Source organism: Triticum dicoccoides, chromosome 5B (assembly GCF_002162155.2).
Source record: "Triticum dicoccoides isolate Atlit2015 ecotype Zavitan chromosome 5B, WEW_v2.0, whole genome shotgun sequence".
Taxonomy (NCBI): domain Eukaryota; kingdom Viridiplantae; phylum Streptophyta; class Magnoliopsida; order Poales; family Poaceae; genus Triticum; species Triticum dicoccoides.
The window spans coordinates 319,517,271-319,527,831 of NC_041389.1; positions in this window are offsets into that span (position 1 = coordinate 319,517,271).

A 10,561-nucleotide genomic window follows, 5' to 3' on the forward strand; every position below is an offset into this window, starting at 1 on the left:
CGGCCCCCTCGGCCTCAACGTAGCTCCGCCAGTGGTCCTTATAGCTTGTGAAGGAGCCTCATCACCTACAACACTAGGAACAATTTTCTCCACACGGGAACCATTATCTTCATCAAACCCCACATTCACCATTTTCTCAATGCATCCAATGGATTTATTGAGAACTCGGTAAGCATGAGAGTTTGATGAATATCCAACAAATATTCCCTCATAAGTTTTAGGCTTAAACTTAGCTAGATGAGATTTTTTGTTTAGACTGAAACACTTACAACCGAATACCCGGAAGTATTTGACGTTAGGATTTCTCCCGATTATTAGTTCATATGGGGTCTTGTTCTTGAGCTTGTGAAGATAAAGCCGATTTGAAGCATGACACGCGGTGTTGATGGCTTCGGCCAAAAGCTTGTATGGAGACTTATACTCATCAAGCATGGTCCTAGCCATCTCAATAAGAGTTCGATTCTTCCTCTCTGCAACACCATTTTGTTGGGGAGTATATTGTGTGGCATATTGATGCTTTATCCCCTCTTCACTCAAGAATTCATCCATCATGTAATTCTTGGACTCGGTGCCTTTATCACTTCGAATTGCCTTGTTCTCACAATTATGTTGACGTTGAGCTTCTTTGGCAAAGTTGATGAAGGTTTCTTGAGTTTCATCTTTGGTCTTGAGAAAGAACACCCAAGTATATCTTGTGTAGTCATCACAATGACAAGGCAATACCTCCTCCCTCCCGAACTATCATAAGTTGGAGGTCCAAAAAGATCCAAGTGAATAAGCTCAAGGGGCCTCAAGGTGGTGATGATAGTCTCCACTTTATGAGCTTTTTCATGTAGTTTTCTGGCAATGCAAGCACTAGAAGGACGATCTTTGGCAAAAGACACATTGCACTACAAAAAAATACACTTCCGTGATGATACGTGTTTGTCATAGTAGGTCGCGTTTTTTGTCATGCATGTACATCCGTGACAAATTTATCACAGAATCAAGATAGTCATACCTGTGCTGTCGTAGAAGTGTTCCATGACATTACCAAAATTATCATCACGGAAGTGTCCACTTCCATGACGATAAATCGCGCGTTAGAGAGGTGCTTTCATCAAGGGTGACCGACACATGGCATCCACCATACCGGAACGCCGTTAAGCTATCGGGTCGGATTTTGTATCCGATAACCCGTTAACAGCCCCGACCAATGGGAAATTTCCACGTGTAAAATTCTGATTGGCAAAAGGGAACACCTGTCAGCTCGTCAGTGGGCCAGATGTCGCCTGGCCATTAGAGGAGACATGCTTATGGTACGTTGACACGTGGCTGGGCCCAACAGAGGCCCATATAGGTTAAAAAGGCCGGCCCAGTCAAAGGCCCATAGAACTTAATCAGGTACTAGTGGGCCAGCCCAATAACGGCCTGCTTAATAAAGGCCCATTTACAGCCCGAAACCAGATCTGGCCCGTTAATTGTTCGCCCAATATTTGGGCCCATTTACGGCCCAAAGCCAGATCTGGCCCGTTAATTGTTCGCCCAATATTTGGGCCCATTTGCGGCCCAAAGCTAGATCTGGCCCGTTAATTCTTCACCGAATATTCGGGCCCAACTACAGCCCAGTGACTTTCGGCCTGTTAGAGGCCTGATGTAGATATGGGCCCATTTTAGCCCGGTGTGACTTTCGGCCTGGGAATGGCCCGTGCTGCCCATGAGCCATATATGGTCCGATGGGACATCGGGCCCACTAACGCCCCATGCTAAAGGTGGCAACAGTTCAGCCCAACGTGACTTTGGGCCTGTTAAAGGCCTGTCGCGTAATTCGGCCCGTTGATGCATGTACTAAGCTTTAGGCCTCTTAAAGGCCCATGATATCAGTGGGCCAACTAAGGCCCGAGATATGTCTGGGCCTGGTAATGGCCCGTGAGCTAACTGAGCCCATAACGACCCGGTCTACATTTCGGCCTGCTGAAGGCCCGTCGACGACTAGTGAAAATCGAGGCCCAACATGCATTTTGGCCTGCTAAAGGCCCGTGGTTTCATCTTGGCCGTAACAGGCCAGTACAATATTCAGCCTGTTAATAGCCCAACGCTACCTGGGCCAAACTAAGCGCTGGGTCGACAAAAGGCCCAACTAAAATATAGGCTGGTGTAAGTTTGGGCCTGGCGCAATGTGTGAAGGCCCCAATCATTCGGGCCCAAGAAAGACGCAGGCCGGCCCAATTGTGGCCCGCTAAAACCTGGCCCGTTATCGAATATTTCGGCCCGGTCGACTACATCTGATTTTTTTCAGATAGCGAATGATGGCAGTAACTAGTAGGAATTAAGAACAAACCTACTCTATACAATAAAGAAATTATGGCATAGTAACTAAGAATAAACCTACACTATACAATAAAGGATTTAAGGTATATTACATCCACTAGGCACCGAAGTTCGCCACCAGTGATCATAAAGCGCAACGAAGAAGCATATTAGAAAAACTGGGCACCATTGCAGCGTAACAAAATAATACTAAACCGAGACAACTTCCAAGACAGTTCAAGAAAGGTTAGCCTTGCGGGGGAACTGCTGTGCAAGCTGCTGAGCAAGGCTGTGAGACCAGCCTAGCATGTCGGTCATAGCTTCCAGGTGTAGCTGTTTAGCGATGAGGTTCTCATTGGTGTTCTCCGCAATCTTTCTAGAGATAGGACTTCAAGTCGAAGTTGAGTTGCAGAATGCCTTTCTGCTAGAACTTGGGACTGAAGAAGTCGAACTGATTTAGACAATGAATTCTGTGAGCTTGTCTCACTGTTAGTCTCAAGTAACTTGAACACTGCATGAAGACAAGACTTTGGGGTTGTCTCGCTATCTTCAAGATGTTTTGCCTTCTTTGCTGCAATATATGTTGGGTTTGTCTCACAGCCTTCAGCAGACTTGTGCATGCCATTAGGAATATCACCCTAAAACAAAGCAGAGAGATGATAGGTTTTGCACGTGTATAAACAAAGATGATAACTGTTCTGTCAATTCTATCCAATTTCAAATTAGAAAATAAAGAGTAAGTTCAAAATATCAATAGCATAATTTGGCATTGTTCATAATGCGGGGAGCTTCACCACACTACTGGATTACCATGTCAACATAACAAGCCTAGATGAAGGGCAAAGAAAATCATTGTATATATTTTGGATAATGTGCATGGCATGTTGTTCATATCATCAGCCACATCAGTAAGATAAAACAGGAGATGACAAGGTGCAAACATGGGCTGCTTCACCACACACTGGATTATAGATCCACAAAACCAAGCATACATATAGGGAGTATTAAGTAATGTGCATGGTGTGAATAAGGAATTTGGTTTTACAAGTAAAACTTAGAACTTACGGTTCTTACGAACATGCATTTTGGTAGAAACAGCAAACTAAACAGCAGTAAACGATAGGGAGTATGAGCAAATTAAACGGCAGTTGAGGATAAAGGCTTTAGAAGGACTGACTTACATTAACAGTTAACACCAGCTTTATAATGCCCTTCTCCATGTCAAGGGAAGGATAACTGAAGAATTTCAGCACAGAATCTTCTTCATAAGCATTGCTTGTACTCTACATTTTGTAGAGAGTAATTATACATATGATAATACTGGAAGGGATAGAGGATAATGAAGATAAGATGCAGATTGATGCTACATAATCAACTACCAATCCCTGGAAGTACAAGCGTTACAGGACAAAATGTACTGACAAGAGCAATGGGCTACACTTCTGCACAGGCATTGTCTGTCTATTCTACTTGTTGGTAAGATTAAATATAGATCTGATCTTTTTTAGTTAATGGTGGGTGAGGGAGATAAGATGCAGAATGCTAAATGAACCAATCCATCTTCCCATAATACAAGAGTGTTTTGAACACTGGTGTACTGTACAAAACGTTCTTATATTATGCGACGGAGGGAGTAGCTGTTAATGTAAGTACAGTGATAGACCATGTTCAGTCCTTATAAGAGGACTGCAGAGCTAAACCTCTTCAAAAGCATTGGGTTGATTCTAAATTTGTGTAAGAGTCCATACGGATCTTATAATGTCCACCGAATGGACGATTACGAGGCTAACATGTGCAGTGATGCTACATAATCAAACAGTTATGAAAGTAAGTATGGTCATACAGGGCAAGAGGTACTCACGAGAGCAATGTAGTGTGCAGTATAGTTGCGAGATTTTGTGGTCCCTTGAGAATGAATGTTCTTCTGCTAACAGTTTTCGTACAAGTGAGACATTAAGGCAAATGCAGAAATGTAGTTCAAATTGTGATGTGATATCATAGACAGTACCTTACGCTGCAGCCGAGACCAATGTGTAACAAGATTATTCCAGTCACCGTCGGATAAATGTAGCACCGGAGACTTTACAGAAATTTCGTTCAGAGGCTTGCCATCGAAGTGCGCTTGACTCAGGTAGGAACGATACTTCATCAACGAGTGCTTGAAAAGCGCAACCAACTCTTGCTCGTCATCACAATCCAGTTTGCTCCTCGCCTATTTAAAAGAATGAAATCTTGTGTCTTCTGTCAGCAGAAACATATGCAATAATGACCATGAATAACATTAGTACATTACTTACGCGTAAGCTGCGGAGGAAGACTGGAAATTGTTCTGTGTCTGCGGTATAATATTTCCATGAAGGAAAGATGCGCACAAAGTTCCTGACAACAACATAAGCTTCGTCTTCTAAACTAGGAAGAAATGGAACAGGGGTCCTATTTGCTGCACTTGGGGCTCTCTCTGGTTCGAAAAGGGATTTGGCAACTGGATTTGGTGTACTCTTTGCTGGAATGGGGGTTTTGCGTCGTACAGCTGGTGCTATGTCAACTGGCATAATCATACTATTTGCTGCAGTTGGGGTCTGCTGAGTTGGGGCATCAGAAATGACCAGTGTAGTAGGGCTAGAGTCTGCTAGAGTTGGGGTATTTTGTGGGTCAGGTGATATTGCAACTACACCTAATGGGCTATTTGATTTATCAGGTGCCACTACCTTTTCCAAATACTTTGCTTGTGCTCCTCCATGATCAGCAATCGCCGTCTTCCTTTTGAACGTCTGATACACAAGAACAACATTTGAATGGATAAATATGGTATGATGACAGATGGAATATGTACTGAAAATGGATAGGCAGGGCGTATTCACATACACGATGTGTAAACTAAGCTAATGGCAGTTTAACAAAGTAGAAGCAATGCAAAGCATCAGTTGCAAGATATGTGCGAGCAATGTAACCTTGGAAAGTTAGAGCAAGTACCTTGATGGGTGAATAAGATAGGGCATCTTCCTCTGACTCCTCCACTAGGGAGCTACATTGACTTAGGTCTCCCTCTAGCTCAGAATCACTATTAGGATCATATTCTGAGCATGAATCTGTAGGTGGAGAGCGTTTGCATTGCATTGCATCCAGACTTGATTTCAGTCCCTTAATGCCAAGTTTGACAGCCATGGCATTGTTCTGCTTTATTCTTTTCATGCGCGCAAGCTCATAATCATTATGATGCTGTTCAGAATCTGAGATTCATGAAAACATAAAAAGTAGTCATCAGATTATCTATGGAATGCATTGCGGATTCAACTCAGAGAGTGTCTCCCTATAAACCCCTGCATATGCAAAGTTCACCTCCCCAACCGTGCTGACCAGACCACACACAGAAATACAAACCCCTTATGTCTCTATAACAGGCAGGCACACATTTCAAAACTGAAGTAGGAACATTAGAATCATATGAAATTCATATTTGAACAAATAAACTAAGCAATTATGAGTGCCGTAATGTTTAGCTTCAAGGGTGGAGTGTTGGTAGTGCGACACAAAGCAAGTAGGCAGATTGTATTCCATGTAAAAGATCGAAACCTATGTAAAAGCTGGAAATGACACTTTCTTTCTATACAATGCAGTGTTCGTTACCCACACATGATGGAAGAGATCACATAGAGAAATACTATTCACTCAGGTATATGGTTCCAGTATTTAGAAACAGGGTGGTCCACCCTAAAAGAATATTGACAACAAATATGACAAGGCAAGCATAGATGTAGTGAATCAATCATTTACTTGTGAGCTTATTAGGACAAGTATGCAGAATTGTAACTGCAGTAAGAGACCGTCCAAAATCTGAATGAAGAAGTTTGTCTAGCACTTATTGTTTGCAACTAATCGACGTGAATAATTGGATATTATATCGAATGAGTAAGAAAGACAAGTAAAACTGTCAACAAACCTGGCTTGCAGTAGTAATCTGGGTCAATGTCACTACGACCAACAATCCAAAATGACTAGTTTCTGTTCCGAGGGCCAGAATTTTGAAAACCCTGTGAACTTTAGAGGTACTAAAGATTACTGAAATACATCTGAACCATTAAGTGTAGGTAGCACTGAGCACACAACAAACCCTAATGGCAGTCCTGCCTAATGAGTAATGAATCAATTAGAAAATGAGTGATGAGGAGTGGCTGCTGAGTGTTGAGGACGTATCTCAGGATAAATCGGGTTGGCTTGGTGGGTGCTGCACGCCTGAGCCCTGAACGGACTGGGAAGGTAGGCACGGCGGCGCGCCCGGGCAGCGGTGACGCTGTTGGGCGAGCGGCTCCTGGCCTCCTGTTAGTCCGGTGTCTCCTCCTAGAGTCATGTCATCCGGGGACGGCAAGTAGCTGGCAAGGCAGGCGGCTGGGGGCGAGTAGAGATCGGAAGCGCGCAGCAGAACAGAGGGGAATCGGGGCCTGGGACGACCCAAAATCCCAGGGTGGGCCGGCCCACCGTGGGCACCCTGTAGAGACACACACCCGAGCGGCGAACATGCATTTTCGAAACTAATTTAGGAACATTTAGCTGACCAATTAAACAACTCTATTTTAATAATATCATATTCGTATTTGAACATCTAAGCTTGTTTAGCTTGATGCATGGAGCGGTGTTATTATGACACGAAGCATGTATTCTGATCGTATAGTGATCATGAAAGGGGGAAACTCTAAGCATATTTTTTTAAGCAAAAGAGGGTTTCCCCTCCGATTTCTATTAAAGAAACCACCACGGAACCAACATGATCAATTAAACCCTAAGCATGATCAATTAAATCGTATTATGGTTGTGCCATGGCAGATTTGAAGCTGCAAACCGAAGAAATGATATTTAGCATCCATTGTTTGCTTCGAACTAAGAACTAAATTTTACGAGATGAAAAGAAAGTAGAGTAACCAAGTTGAGATCTATTTTCTGGTTGAGATCAAAAAGTTGAGGAGATATGAAGTACCACCTCTCTTGCGGCGCCGTGTAGGCATCGGGGGTGCGATGGCTGTCGGTGGCATTGAAGCAGATCTGCGACGGTAGATGGGTGCATCGGGGGATAAGTCCCATTGTGGTGGAAGAGAAGGTCGTGTGAGCGGCCCCGGCAAAGAGGACGACGTCGCTGATGAAGCGAGAGGACGCGATGCAAGGCTATTGGTCTGTCGCCATGGATGGGAAACGTCCATCTCTAGCAGTGGACGACGTGGTCTTGGTAGGCGCTCCGGCATGGTGGAGGACGGTGGCGATGGATGTGGTGGAGGATGGCGGGATGGATGGGGTGGCAAACGGAGGCTGGTGTGGGGATGGGGTGTTCTAGCGCGGACGGTGTATGAATGGGAAAATGGAGGGAGAGGTACGGGGAACCATGTTTTTGGGACGCGCCTGTCTGAAATATGGGAAAGTTACGAACTTAGCCCCCGTTTAAAATTTGGACGTCTCGTTGGTTGGGGATAGGACGGTAATCTCGCATCTCGCCAATATTTGCCCAGAGCGATTACGGGCGAGGAGAGGGTGGTTGCCGCCCATGGTTGGCGCCCACGATGTATGAACGGGGCTGACAGGTAGGGCGGTTGTGTCACGTCTAAGTGAAGTTACAAACCTGCCCCTATTGAAAATATTTGCCTACATCGATTTTGGTTGACTCGAGTTTGTTTTGCCGCCCACCGTGTATGAATGGGGAATGGAGGGATAAACAGAGGTCTTTCGGACGAGCTTGAATCAAATGTGTTTTGCCACCCATGTTTGACGCCCACCGTGTCGGAATGGGCTCAGAGGCGGTCGTGTCACGTCTAATTGAAGTTACTAACCTACCCCTATTTAGAGCAGTAGAAATCGGGCCGATGGATTGTCCATGTAATGGGTAGACAGTAATTTCCATCTCCCAAACACTTGGCTTCGGGCAGCCGGCGTGGGAGTGGACATTTTGCTGCTTCTTTCGAATTTTGGGACAATAAGCATCCACGTTTACCCTGGCAACTAAATTTGAATCCATTTTGTATTCCTATATGAATCTTTATAAATCATTCTATGTGTTTTTATATATCCTCAAAAGGACGACAAAGATGTATTCCATTGTCATATATGAATATGGTTTACAAATGCCGATACTCAAATTCAGAAACTAGTATCCAGTTTAAGGTGAATTCGAATATTTGGAACACTTCATGTCCAACTCAAATGTCACACGCATCATAATGTGTACTCCCATTTAGATATGTCCACAAGCGATGTATCAAGATTCAATACCGAGTCAATCAACCAAGAATGTACAGAACTAACAGACATATAAACACTTATAGAGTATATGGATCAATAATATCAACTAACATACATAAGCCAGACCGCTGTACTTTTTTTGGCTACAACAGCATCTTTGTTTTAGCCAGCATCTTGGCCCTTTCCGATGCGTGCCACTTATGGTCCATCTATACTACTACTATTGCTGAATGCACATTCAGCCCGATTGGCATATTTGTAGGTCTGGCACAGCAATCCAAATGAAATGTCTCCGAGTCTTATCAATTAATACAGACTTGTGCTCAAATAAAATTACAAACCAAAAAACAAAAACAAAACAATTATTACATGATCTCTAAAACAAATGGTTTGATTGATTACATGAACAGACAACACAAAGGTTATTCAACTATGGATAGAACATTTCACCTATGATTTACCAAGTAGGAATTTAATTTCCTTTTTTCCTTCAGGACCTTAACAATCTGGTCAGTCTCAGCTTGCTTCGTTTTGAAATCCACCAAATATTTAATGGTTGTCTTGAGTACTACTTGTGATTGTGCTGTTTGCTTCCTCAACATGTCAACTTCATCTCTAAGTGCAGAAGCAGAATCTCTTTCTACCACTAGTTTAGCCTCTAGAGCATCAGCAGTTAGCAATTCATAATGGACGATTAGGCTGGTGCCACTGCTGTGGGATGATGCAACGTCCATGGGGACCTCGCTCTTTGATCTTGGGCTAACCTGTTTTGCCATTAAAGTTCCGATTGGATTCAGAAAAGTTGAAGTTAGCAAAACATCTCAACTGGGAGTTATAACAGCAAACCAGTTAAACAAACAAGGAATTAAAGAGTTTCAATTGGATGCTGAAAAGTAGAGTAGTCATTAACATCATTGTAACCCGTTGTTGCAGCAGCAAAGCAGTTCAACAAACAAGTAGATATTTAAGTTAAGGCAAATAGGTAATTCTTAAGAGTAACTATCAAACACATAGATAGGCGCAGTCTACAATATGATTAACAGGCTGTGCCATTATGTAATCAGTAGCAAACTAAATTAAGCCAAGCAACATAATTGAACAATTTTGCAATAAGTGGCTAACTAAAATTCCGAGAAGCAGGTAACTGAACTTACGCTAGTTCTTTGTACAGGCACACTGCAACTTCTTTTTAGCTTACAAGGTTGTACAAAGGAGTCCATGGCATCAATTGCTTGGATACGCAGTCCCAATACTTCTTTCTTCCCACACTGCATGGGTAAGTCGAATGGTTAATCTGGTAAGATGGTGTGTCCTTGATATGTTATATGAGGACGTGTAGTCAGACTAGTTGTAGCCAAACACATCACACTGGCTTTTACTGTATATTTCATGTGATTACTTTTGGCATATCGAGATCTAAGCAATCTATAATAGAATGAAAAGACTGGCATCCTTCACATTATTGGCGAACTCAGTTCATAGAAACAAGCAATTCAACCATTCTGTGGGTAAATCAAAAGCGCCACTAGAATATTTTTCACTATCCAATCATACACGCAAAAAGGGGCGACGCCACCATGGGGCTGGTATGGCCGGCCGCCTCAGGTGGCTGGAAAGTATGCACCTAGTTTGAGTCGTCCAGGTTGGCCCACGGTAGTTTTGTTCGTCCCAACGCACGGGCAGGCAATGTAAAAAATGAAGAAAAATATTTCAATTTGGATGGGCCAATAACATAAGTGCAAGGCAGGCCCTATAGCAGGCTCGTGGCCCAAACGAGCGCCTCCCATATCGATCGACAACAGGAAAAATCCCAATTCATTCGCTCCAGCCTACAGTCTGGTTTGCTCCTAACCTAGCCGCCGCTGGACAGACCGACACAGCACTTCCTCGCGCCCTCGTTGGAGGGCGGTTGCTAGGCTTCAAGCGAACGGAAGGACAAGAAGATGAAGATCCAACCCTGGGTGTAGCCTGCGTGGGAGGCAGCGGCGGCAGCACGGGCATGGCATCGAGCTTGCGCAAACGGACAGTCGCAGCTTGCAAGAGTAGCATG